This window comes from Pan troglodytes, chromosome 8 (genome assembly GCF_028858775.2).
Source record: "Pan troglodytes isolate AG18354 chromosome 8, NHGRI_mPanTro3-v2.0_pri, whole genome shotgun sequence".
NCBI lineage: Eukaryota > Metazoa > Chordata > Mammalia > Primates > Hominidae > Pan > Pan troglodytes.
Window position 1 is genome coordinate 14,856,565 of NC_072406.2, and position 12,784 is coordinate 14,869,348.

A 12,784-nucleotide genomic window follows, 5' to 3' on the forward strand; every position below is an offset into this window, starting at 1 on the left:
AATCCCACCACTTTGAGAAGCCAAGGGGGTGGGCAGATCGCTTGAGGTCAGGAGTTCAAGACCACGCTGGCCAACATGTAGAAAAACCGTCTCTACTAAAAATACAAAAATCAGCTGAGCACAGTGGCTCAAGTCTGTAATCCCGGCACTTTGGGAGGCCGAGGCAGGTGGATCACCTGAGGTCAGGAGTTCAAGACCAACCTGGCCAACATGGTGAAACCCTGTCTCTACTAAAAATACAAAAAAAAAAAAAAAAATAGCTAGGTGTGGTGGCGTGCACCTGTAATCCCACCTACTCGGGAAGCTGAGGCAGGAGAATTGCTTGAACCCAGGAGGCAGAGGCTGCAGTGAGCTAAGACTGTGCCATTACACTCCAGCCTGGGTGACAGAGCGAGACCCCATCTTAAAAACATAAACAAATAAATAAAAATAATTAATAAATAAACTTAAATTTCAATAGCCATTTATATGGGCAGTATAGCCCCAAATGATACCACTGTCTATATAAATGATGGCTGTAAATATAGGGGAGAATTTCTACCCATACTCAACCCCAGCACCCACATTCTGAATGTGAGGAGCCCAAGGGGGAAGCTCACCACTCCCAGCCACAGCACCAAAGCCTCACGTCTTCCATAGCTAAGGTTGTCCTGTTGCTCATATGCAAATCTTTATGACAATATGCATTGAATTAAAAAATAAAAACTTTGCTACAACACTATTGCTGCAAAATTCTTTCCCATGGATTTTCATCCTACGTGAGATTTTATGTTTTATTCTTCTTGTTCTTAATCATTTTCATTCAATACTGAATTTGACAAACATGCTGCAGAAAATTTCAGTAACAGCACCTGTATTTGATGAGATGGAGGAAGGGAACACCCTGCTTTTTTGGTGTTGTAAAAAACAATGCAAAACAGAAAACAAAATAACAAAACAATAAACACAGGAAAACTCAAAGGAACTTGTGGCAGCCCGATGACTAAGTGAAAATCTTTATCTCTGTGGAACATGTCAATGCGTTCTGTTTGACAATTCATTCTATTTGAAAAGATGCTGGCCGCAATGGCAGGGCTGTGAGGGATTCCATGAGACCTCAACATTCATGGCTTCTTATATATGGAAGAAGCAGGCAGGCATTTGGAGGGTGAGGAGGTCGCATCATCTTTTGTTAGACAATCTCTATCTCAGTACAACTATTCCCAACAGCATGCCCTTCGTTTTTTGAGAGGTAGCTTTATTTCCTCCTTATATGGGAGTTTCTCATCCATCGTTATTGCAGCAAGAATTAATTTCGCCAAGATCAATAGTGCTAAAAGGACTGAAATATGCTCCAAATGGTAACTTTCATTCCTCATCTGTAAAATAAGCCACGCACAATCGCTAATTCACCTCCACTCTCATACCCAGACTTCCAGGATTTAGAAGCACTGTCACCAGCTCTGGGGAGGCCGGCCTGAGACTTGGGTTTGCCTGCCAGGAGTTAATCTCAAGATGAGATTTTGGTGGAGACACAGCCAAACCATATCAGATACATATCGACACACTACAAAAAGTTGTGTCAAAGTTTCTCCCAGGCTCTCCCAGGACTGCCTGTTCCTCTAAGTGTGACCCAGCCAATTCCTGAGCCCTGCTTCTTCCTGGTGTGAGTACCTATCAGATGCCCTGCTCTGGTTGCTGAGTGGTGATTTTTATCCTTTCACCCATCTGACCCAGACGTAAGATGATGACCAATGTGAAAGCATTGTGTGTGGAAGTTCTATTTCTTTCTCTCTTTTTTTTTTTTTTTGAGACAGTCTCACACTCTGTCACCAGGCTGGAGTGCAATGGCACAATCTTGGCTCACTGCAACCTCTGCCTCCCAGGTTCAAGCCATTCTCCTGCCTCCACCTCCCGAGTAGCTGGGACTACAGGCATGTGCCACCACACCAAGCTAATTTTTGTATTTTTAGTAGAGATGGAATTTCACCATGTTGGCCAGCATGGTCTCGATCTCTTGACCTTGTGATCTGCCTGCCTCGGCCTCTCAAAGAGCTGGGATTACAGGCATGAGCCACCGTGCTCAGCCCTATTTCTTAATTGCTATTACAAGTTCTAGTCATTTCATTACCAATTGATTCAAATCAGTCCATAATAAGAGGTCGTGGGAGACACTGTATGAAACAATCTGTGAATTTTAATGACTTCATAAATACACTTAAAAGCAACCAAAGTGTCTCTCTTTTCAATCACTTATTTTTCTGAGGAAAGTTTATGTTTTTTTTTATTTGCAGGTTTATAATTGCAATGAGCTGGCTTTAATTAATTGAATATATTTTAATATAATTAATAAGTTGAATTCTTACTGGAATACTCAGGTGATTATGTAGTTTGAGTTCTAAAGATGCAATTTGCATATTATTAGAATAATCAGAAGTACTTCAGCATTAGAAGGAAGGTAACATTTAATTTTAGCACACTTAATCATGTGGTTACCAAAGCAAAATGAGGTAGGTAATCATATGATTTATTAAGAGGTTACGACAACTGCAACCTGCCACTGGGAATTTTTACATGGTTTTCTTGAGATAAACCAGAAAGACATTCTGGGACCATTTTTCTCCTCAGATGTTTACAAAGCTCTGAATTGATCTTTCTGATTGCACACTTGTCCCTTTGCCCAAATCATCCTCCATTTTTACTTTTTAAAAATCATGGTGTGGACACATTTTTGGGGAGACCAAGTTCGGGTGGCTGTGATGACAATGTGGCCCCGAATGGCAGAAGTGGGAAGGCTCCCGGCCCCTAGCAGAGAGCTGTGAAGACTCTCCCATTTTCTGACTTGGTGTGGATGGAACATTCCCTGTGCCGACATGAGGCCTGGGCTCTTGTCAGCAGTGAAGGGTTCCACTGGCTGTCAGGGGCCTGGTAAGATAAGCTTTGTAAGACTGGGGACAATAGGTTCTGGTTAAGAAGCAAACAGATGGAACTGTGGAGTGAGCACAGGTGGGGCTCGGTGTCCCTGCCTGGGTGTCTACCATGGCCAGGGCCCTGAACAGCCAGGTGCGTGGGGTGGCCCTCACGTGGGCTGGAGCAGGCGCAGCGTGGCCCCTGTGGCTGGGCAAGGGTGCTGAGCAGAGCAGCCTGGACGGTGCTGTCCACTGTCAGGTGCTGACCAGGACACTCAGGCGGGCCCTCCACTGTGTGTGAGCTGGCGGATTCTCCGCCTGCTCTCCTGGCTTTGTTCCCTTTGATAACAGCTGGTGGTTGGCGGAAAAGCAGGGCAGCCTGGGCTCAGACCCGTGGAGGAGGAGAACCAGCTCCCCGACCTTGCAACACCTTGGGTCAGCAGAAACGCGGCCACTCGAGCTCAGTGCGGCTTTCAGATGGATGGCAGTCGCAGGTGGCTGTTTTGTTGTCACTGTCTGTTTTATGCTTTTATTTTTAAGCTGGAATGGCCACTCTTCTGAATGCTCAGTACAAGAACACAGGGAACTTTTGGGCGTCTCAGCCTGGACAGAAATGCAGGAAATGAACCCCCCCACACACACCATGCCATGTCCTCCATCTCCCCTCAGCCTTCCAGTAACCACTACCAGGACTCAGGTGACAGCTGTCCCTGAAAGGAAAGAAGCCTGCAGTTTCAGTTTCCTGGAGGCCGCATCTCCTCCCCACACAGTGGAGGTGACTTGATAACGCACCTGTGAGCTCCTATCTGCTGCCCCACTTCTGTCTTCATTCTCTGCTCCCTGCCCAAGTTCTTCCTGCTCCCAAAGAAGCTGCAGACACTCCTGACCTCGTGTCAGGTCTGTTTACCCCAAGAGAGGCAGCTACCACTGTCACGTGCTGACATGGGTTTAAAGCAAGGCTCCAGGCAGGAAAGAGGGAGAAGCTTCTAGGCCGAGCATGAGGAGAAAGGACCCAGTCTCACCCCAGGCCAGTGGCCGAGGATGTGAAAGAGAAGACACAGCATGGCTGCAGGGGGCAGTCAGAGGCAGCAACGGGTGCCTGTGAGGATACAAGGAGGGAAGAAGTTGGCCCAGAGGGGTTTGCTGAGGACCAGACCACAGGCCGTCTGAGATGGCAGTAGGAACTAGCCAGGCTCAGACAGCAAGGATGAGAGCATTACAGGACTGGTGTCCAGACAGGAAGCGGTCAGTCCTAGAGGTCCCAAAGCTGGCAGGCAGAGGAGCTGCACCTGCTGTTCCTGCCTGCAGGGAATGGAGGGTGTTTCTGGGCATGCATGGCCCTGGGGTGGCCATGGTCCTGGGGATGGAGTCCTGGAGTCCTGCTGGGGGACGGCCTCATCCTTGTGCAGGTTTCTTCCCGACTCCCCCCGGAGGCCCCATGTGGCAAGTGGCACTTTACCCTCAGTCCTCAGCCTGGGGTCATGGTCCTGAGCCCTGCTGGAAATATGGGCTTATTCTAACCAAAGCTCCCCCCTCACTTCATATCACTTGCAAATAAACATAATTTCTCCCTTTTAAAATTTGCATTATTGGATCTGTTACTTTATTTGTGCATTGCATTATCTAGCAGCAACGTGATTCTAGCAGAGGTTGGCCAGCGTCCCTGTCCTGGGCTGCCTTTGCTGGTATTTGGGAAGGGCCTCCTTCACGACTAAATGGCTTTCTTCCTTCTCTGTTTTACACAGAGCATCGAATCCCCCATGAATTGTCTTCACCAGCTTTTCTCACACGTTGGATTCGTTAGGCACTTCCATTTCTCCTTACTTACCCAGATTATATTTTAACCACTCTGGAGTTAGAAAACCATTTGTCGTCTTCAAATCACACTTCTGGTGCACTCTAGACACATTTCAGAAAATACTGGTAGGCTCGAAGTAAAATGGAATTTAAAGTTCTGTTTTAAAAATGTGAATTCCATTTTTAAGTTGTATTTCTGCTGGAAAAATAATATTTATTGTTCTTTATGAATAATAGAGTGCTATATAATTTTTCATTAAAACTGTAAGAATTACTTTATAAGGCAATATTTTTCAAAATAGATTTATGGTATTTAGTGATTTCATTAATTTTGTGTATAATGTGACTTTTAAACTTTGCTATTAATATAATCTCACCTTTAAAGTGAATGCACGTCTGAAATTCTCGAGACTCTAAATGGACTCACCCTGCCCTTCGGTTGTTGTGGGTGGTGGTCAGGTGAGAGCCTGTTCTTTTGTGTCTGATTAAAGTTCGGTTGTTGTGGGTAGTGGTCAGGTGAGGACAGCCTGTTCTTTTGTGTCTGATTAAAGTGGTTGGTGTATCCTTCAGTTGGATCTGCTGCAACAATCTATGAACAATGAAGATGATTTTGCCAATATTTCTGTAGAAAAAGACCTTTTGAGAACATACATATTAGGTATATTTTTAGCACAGTAAAATGATTTTTCAAAATCAATGCACAGCAGGAAACGGTAGCTTGTAATATTTCGGTATAGTCATATGAACAGAGAATTCCTTAAAGTGTAAATGCAATTTTAGTCCATGGGGCTAATTTTGATCATGTTAACCCTGTAAAATCGCAGGAGCCCAGTTCATATCTCACTAAATAAGGGATTTCTTGAAAGAGTCATAGGCAGATGTCTCTATTGGTATGAAATGCATGGGAGAGGCATAAGACCTTATTTGTGTTTGTTTAGTAGTTCAGCCTCTGGTTTATAGGACTTTTGGGTTTTTAATTTTAATAACAAACCCTATTTAAACTCAGGTGAACACTCTCTTATCGTTGGGGCCTACTGTGATCTGAGTGTGTGTGCTCCCCCAAATTCCCATGTTGAAGTCCTCACCCCCAACACGAGTGTATTAGGAGGTGGGGCCTTTGGAAGGTGATTAGGCTCTGAAGGCAGATCCCCTGTGAATGGAATTCCTGTCTGCATATAGGAGGCCCTGCCGAACTCCCTGGCCCTTCCACCATATGAGGACACAGCAGGAAGGCACCGTCTGTGAACCAGACAGCAGTTCTTATCAGACACGGAATCTGCGGGACCCTCCATCTTGGACTTCCGGCCTCCAGAACGGAAGGAAGTCAATGTCTGTGGTTTAGACGCTGCCTGTTCTGTGCTTTTGTGTTGCAGGCTGGGTGGACTAAGGGGCATGTTTCATGCACTTGTTTAACTGGATTCTCATTTTGTCTGGTCTGCGGCCATTCATGTTGCCCACTCAGGGTTTATTTACAGGCACTTTGCCTGTTGTCTTCAGGGCACGGCCCTTCCTACAGCCATGTGCCCCGTGATCATTATGACGACAGGCAGAGACAAAATGCCTCTTACACCATGCTGTTTAGAAAGTCCGGCAAGCTATTTTGCTGTAAAAGAAAATAGCATTAACTACCAAACGAAATCATACTGCCTGTGGATTTTATCATTCAAGATGTTCTGAGTAAAGCTGTCCTTCGTAAATAAAGAGCTGTCCTTCATAAATAAAGGAGTCCTGTTTATTTGAAGTGTTTTTTCTTTTTGTTGTTGTTGTTACAAATAGACTCACTCTAAACCAGTGAGCAAATATAAGAGCATATATGCTAGGCGGGAAAATCGTGACTCAGCCCATCCACACAGGCGCGTTTCCTGTGGGCTCCGTCCTGACCCTGCTTCCAGCGGCATTTCCAGTAAGGTCCAGTCATCAGTCTCTCAGATCCACCTAACTCACGCTTCAATAGCCCTGTTCAAAACTCTCCTTCTTCACCGTTTTACATATTCAGGTGAGGTTCTGCTCGGCGCACTGGTGAGTGCATGCTTTCTCCCCACAGCGCTTCTCTACCTCAAGAAAGAATTCAGGAAGCCTCTCTTAAGGTGCCTCCACCCAGCGAACGTTCCTTCTTTCTCTGCATCTCCATTGGGAGGCAGGTTCTATGCAGCGAGTCTTTTTCTTTCTTTCTCTTTCTTTCTTTCTTCTTTCTTTTCTTTTCTTTTTTGTTTCTTTCTTTCTTTCTCTCCCTCTCTCTTTCTCATTCTTCTTTCTTTTTCCTTCTTTCTTTTCTCTGTTTCTCTCTCTCTTTCTCCTTCCTTCCTTCCTTCCTTTCTTTCTTTCTTTCTTTCTTTCTTTCTTTCTTTCTTTCTTTCTTTCTTTCCCTCTTTCTTTCTTTCTCAGGTCTCGCTCCGTGGCCCAGGCTGGAGTACACTCGTGGCAGGATCTCGTCTCACTGCAATCTGTGCCTCCCAGTTTCAAGCGATTCTCCTGCTTCAGCCTCCCAAGGTGTTGGGATTACAGGCACCGGCCACCACGCACAGATAATTGTTGCATTTTTAGTAGAGACAGGGTTTCTCCACGTTGGCCAGGCTGGTCTTGAACTCCTGACCTCAAGTGATCCACCCACCTAGGCCTTCCAAAGTGCTGGGATTACAGGCGTAAGCCCCCGCACCCGGCCCACACGGCAAGTGCTCCTATGATCCTGCTCTTCGTTGGGTCACATTGTGAAGGCTGGAGGTGATCACTGAAGCTGATCGTCTATTTGCTGTGTAGAAAAAATTAGATTGATACCAAAATCAACAACCAAAATGCTTGCTTTTATCTGTTAAGAATTAAGTGATCTCTTTAAGTTTTATATACTTCTATGGCATTCTCTGCTGGTAGGCATTAGCCTTTCTCTAGGTCCCTGGGATATTCTGAGATACAGAGATCATTGATGGTAGAAATGGGTTCTATTGAAGATAGTAGTTGATTTTCCTTTCCAGTATAGTCTAACAAATTATACGTGCAAATTTAATCAGGATAGAAAATAACTGCTGAAAAAAAGGAAGGATGTACTTACTTCAAAGGACGCCACCACCACACACCATGACAGCAATAGCACCTGGGCTAACATCTGAAAACACAGCACCGATACTTTCAGTGGTTAGTAATAGAAGGATTGTTTATAACCCTCCTGAACTGGGAAAATGATGTATGTTCTGATGGAATCAGAGTTCACTCCATGACGTGCAGAGGAGAGATGCAGAGACTGAGAACAAAATAAATTCTGAAATCCAAAGCAAGGGTTTTATAACAACGTTGAGTTGTTTTGTATTCAAATAATTTCCCCTGCATTATAATAAACTAAGCACATTGTTGAGCAGGGCAAGAATACAGTGGATAAAAATGGAATTAAATAATCAGTTTAGTAATTCTGTCTTGAGTACCTACTGTGCATTAGTTTGCTCTGCAAACTGTCAATTGTAGTTGAACTTATAAGCAAATACAGATGCATGGACCTTTGCCTGTGAATCTGAGAACAGTTTGGTCTAACAGGGGATGAAGGGATGGCAAAAAGCCCTCTCTAAACCATAGATCATATAATTAGAGTGAAGCTTTTCTCTAGGCTGAAAAGTAATTGTTGGCAGGTGCACATATCAAAACCAATGCCAAGATGCATAATGTTGAAGAATTATTATTCTAGTTATCACAACTTCCCTCAGTAATTCTAACTGTCAAGTTTTGCTGACCGATTATACCGAAATAGATAATAATATGGACTTGTGCTGAATTGTGCCTCTGGATAATTGCATTGTCATACTAAACCATTAAAACGGCTGAATTATTATTTGCACATCTTCTTGGACACAAAAAAGATAATCCCGTCACAGAACCAGGACAGAAGCAGGCTGGTGTTGACATGCTTTGAGTTTCTGTCATACACAGAGCCTGTCATGGGCAAAGCAGCCACTGTACACCTCACAGGCACTCACACCTCATGGAGCGCCCAAGTTAACAAGGCCAACACAGTGCTGAAACCTCAAAACAGAATAAAGTGTAATTTAACATGAAAATATATTCAAACATATAATTTAAGAAACACTGAAGATCATGTTTACATTAAAAACTGTTTTTCTATGCAAATTGCATTTTACAGGTCCCAAAGAGACTGTGCTGTGTAGAATCTGAAAAAGCTCATGATAACTTTTTAAAAATACAATCATTCATTCATTCATGCAAAATATTTAGCAGACATGACAGAAATATCGGCAGAAGGCTGTGAATGCAGAAATGTTCTGCTATTGATCTGTTTAAAAAGCCAAGTGTTTTCTTCTTTTATTTTTATTTTTTTGCATTTCTTCCTGCAGCCTTTGTCACTGTGTGTATGCATGTGTTATCTGTATACATGTGTATGTTTGTGTGTGCGCGTGTGCATATGTCTATATTTGTCTGTATGTGGTGTATTTGGTAGGGTGTTTGTATATGTATGTGCATGTTTATGTGTGTGAGTTTCTGTGTACATATGCATGTGTTGTGTTTGCAGTGTGGTGTGTGTATGTGTAGTCCAGTGTGTGTGGGTGGTATGGTGTGTGTATGCATATGAATGTGAGTCTGTGTGCATGTATGTGTATGTTTGTATATGTTTGTGTGTTTATGTGTGTGCTGTGTGTGCTATGTATGTGTAGGGGCTTGTGTGTGATGGAGTGCCCCATGGGGTGAATATTCATAGGTGAGCCTGACTGTAAACATCTCCTTCCTTGCAGCCAGCTGCTCTGGGGCTGACCTCCTGAACATCCTCTGAGGCAGGTGCCTGGGCTTTTCACCTGGAGAACAGGGCGAGATTGGGGAGTCGCTTGTACCCATTTGCATAAAATTATGACCAAGAAAACAGCGGCTGCAATCTGATTGTTGCTGATGTCTTACAGATCATCCTCAGACTTACTGGACTAAACAGCCATTCTCAACACCCGATGATACCCTCCAAGGGCCCATTCCTCCTCCTTAAGAAATGCCTGAAGTCAGGTAGTATGATGCCTCCAGCTTTGTATTTTTTGCTTAGGATTGCTTTGGCTATATGGGTTCCTCTTTGATTCCTTACGAAATTTAAAATAGTTTTTTCTAACTCTGTGAAGAATGTCAATGGTAGTTTGATGGGAATAACACTGAATCTATAAATTACTTTGGGCAGTATAACTATTTTCATGATATTGATTTTTCTTATCCATGAGGATGGAATGTTTTTCCATTTGTTTGTGTCTTCTCTTATTTCCTTGAGAAGTACTTTCTAGTTCTCCTTGAAAAGGTCCTTTATATCCCTTGTTAGCTGTATTCCTAGGCATTGTATTCTCTTTTTGGCGATTTTGAATGGGAGTTCATTCATGATTTGGCTCTCCGCTTGTCTATTGTTGGTGTAAAGGAATGCTTGTGATTTTTGCACATTGATTTTGTATCCTGACACTTTGTTGAAATTGCTTATCAGTTTAAAGAGTTTTTAGGCTGAGATGATGGGGTTTTCTAAATATAAAATCATGTCATCTGCAAATAGAGACAATCTGACTTCCTCTCTTCCTATTTGAATACCTTTTATTTCTTTCTCTTGTCTGATCGCCCAACCAGAACTGCCAATACTACGTTGAATAGCAGTGTTGAGAGAGGGCATCCTGGTCTTGTACCGGTTTTCAAAGGGAATGCTTCCAGCTTTTGCCCATTCAATATGATATTGGCTGTGGATTTGTCATAAATAGCTCTTATTATTTTGAGATATGTTCCATCAATACCTAGTTTATTCAGGGTTTTTAACATGAAGGGATGTTGAATTTTATCAAAGGTCTTTTCTGCATCTGTTGACATAATTCTATGGTTTTTCTGTTAGTTCTGTTTATGTCATAGATTATGCTTGTTGATTTGCATATGTTGAACCAGCCTTGCATCCCAGGGATGAAGCCGACTTGATCGTGGTCGATAAGTTTTTTGATGTGCTGCTGGATTCAGTTTGCCAGTATTTTATTGAGGATTTTCACAGAGATGTTCATTAGGGTTATTGGCCTAAAGTTTTCTTTTTTGGTTGTGTCTCTTACTGGTTTTGGTATCAGGATGATGCTGGCTTCATAAAATGAGTTAGGGAAGAGTTCTTCCTTTTCAAAGGTTTGGAATAGTTTCAGAAGGAATGGTACCAGCTCCTCTTTTTATTTCTGGTAGAATTCAGCTGTGAATCCATCTGGTCCTGGGCATGTTCTGCACATGGATGGCATTCTTTTTTTTTTAGTAGAAAGAAAGAAAGAAGGAAAGAAAGAGAGAGAGGGAGGGAGGGAGGGAGGAAGGAAGGAAGGAAGGAAGGAAGGAAGGAAGGAAGGAAGGAAGGAAGGAAGGAAGGGAGAGAGAAATGCCTGGTTTATGGCTCTCCCTGTCAGCTGCCTCCTCCTATAAGAAGTTATGGTTTTTACAACATCTGTTCATGTTTGTCCATGCTGGCACATTTCCCTGATTCCCTGAAAACTTTGCCTTGTAGAACAGCAAGGGGCTGCCGTGGGCAAAATCCAGAGCTGGGCTCTTCCAGACAAGCTCTTCCCTTCTTCCTGGGGACAGCTGAGCCACTGCACCCCAACACTCCCGCAAGCCCTGAATTTTAGAGGAGGGGTCGGAGGCACATGCAGCCTCTTGTCTGGCTCTGATCTTGTCTAGAAGCATCCGTGAGGGAGCATCCTCCCCACATCTTCACCTGAGGCCCCATTTTCCAGGATTTGTTCTGTGCACCCTGGTACTTTTTTCCCTTGTGGCAGAGACCGGGGATGAGAAATAGTTTGATTTTTAGACAAAGCAAACCCTGGCTCATTTGTATTTCGGGAAAATTCTGCCTGAAAATGGAATAGATCATTATTTAGCTCACGGTGGCCCCTTGTCACTCGGCCCCGGTCTCCTAACCTGATCATCATTGCCCCTGTACCCTCTGAGGGCCGCTTCCAGCGTCCTGATGTGGCACCAGGAGGGTCAGCCTCCTCCAGCACCAGCACCGCCTTCGCCACCAGCCTTGCAAGGAGCCCCAGGGCCTTGCTGGAGCCTTTGGGGATCCCCTGGCCCCCTGGTTCTCATTAACACCCGCGCATGGCCCTTCTAGCTCTGCCCCACCTGGGACCAAGCCAAAGCCTTCTGTCTAAGGTTTGGGGGCTGGAATTACGTGAGTTTTCCTTTTCACTTACACTTCTGGAGCCTGGCCATGGTGAAGCAAGACTATGGGTCACCAGGACGTCCCCCAAGGCTCCTCCTGTCACCATCCAACAGGATGTCCCCAGGGGCTCCTCCTGTCACAAACCATCAGATGTCCATGCGGGGCTCCTCCCATCACCATCCATCAGGATGTTCACAGGGGGCTCCTCCCCTCACTGTCCATCAGGATGTCACCCGGGGCTCCTCCCATCACCGTCCATCAGGACGTTCACCCAGGGCTCCTCCCATCACTGTCCATCAGGAAGTCCCCCGGGGCTCCTCCCATCACCGTCCAACAGGAAGTTCACCCAGGGCTCCTCCCATCACCATCCATCAGGACATCCCCCAGGGTTGTTCATGTCCTGGCCTGCTCTGCACACCCTGCGGCAGGCAGTAAGTGTAGGGACTTCCCGGACGGTGGCTCAGGTCAGCTAGTGTTGCTATTCTTCTTGTGACCCAGCATCAAAAGTCACATCACGTTGCTTCTGCTATGTGCTATGGGAGGAAAGGTCCCAGGCCTACCTGGGCTCAAGGAGGGAACCACCTTTCATGGAAAGGGGCAAGGTCTCATTGTTGAAGAAGCTGGGATGGAAGAAATGGTTGCTGTCGATGTTGAACGATGAAGTCACTCAAAGCTACTATGCCAAATATGTTGCTCCTGTGGGCTTAGTTGAGTGACCCCCAAATTCACATCAAAGTGCTAATGTTCAATATTGCAAAACGTCACTCTATATGGAAACAAAGCCTTTAAAGAGGTAATCAAATTAAATGAGACTATTATAGTGGCTCGAATCCATTCTGCCTGGTGTCCCCATAAGCAGAAGTATTAGAGCACAGACATGCACGGAGGGATGACCCTGTGAGGACACAGAGAGGAAGAGGCCCAGCTGCAGGCCATGAAGAGAAGCCTCAGGAGGAACCACCCTGAC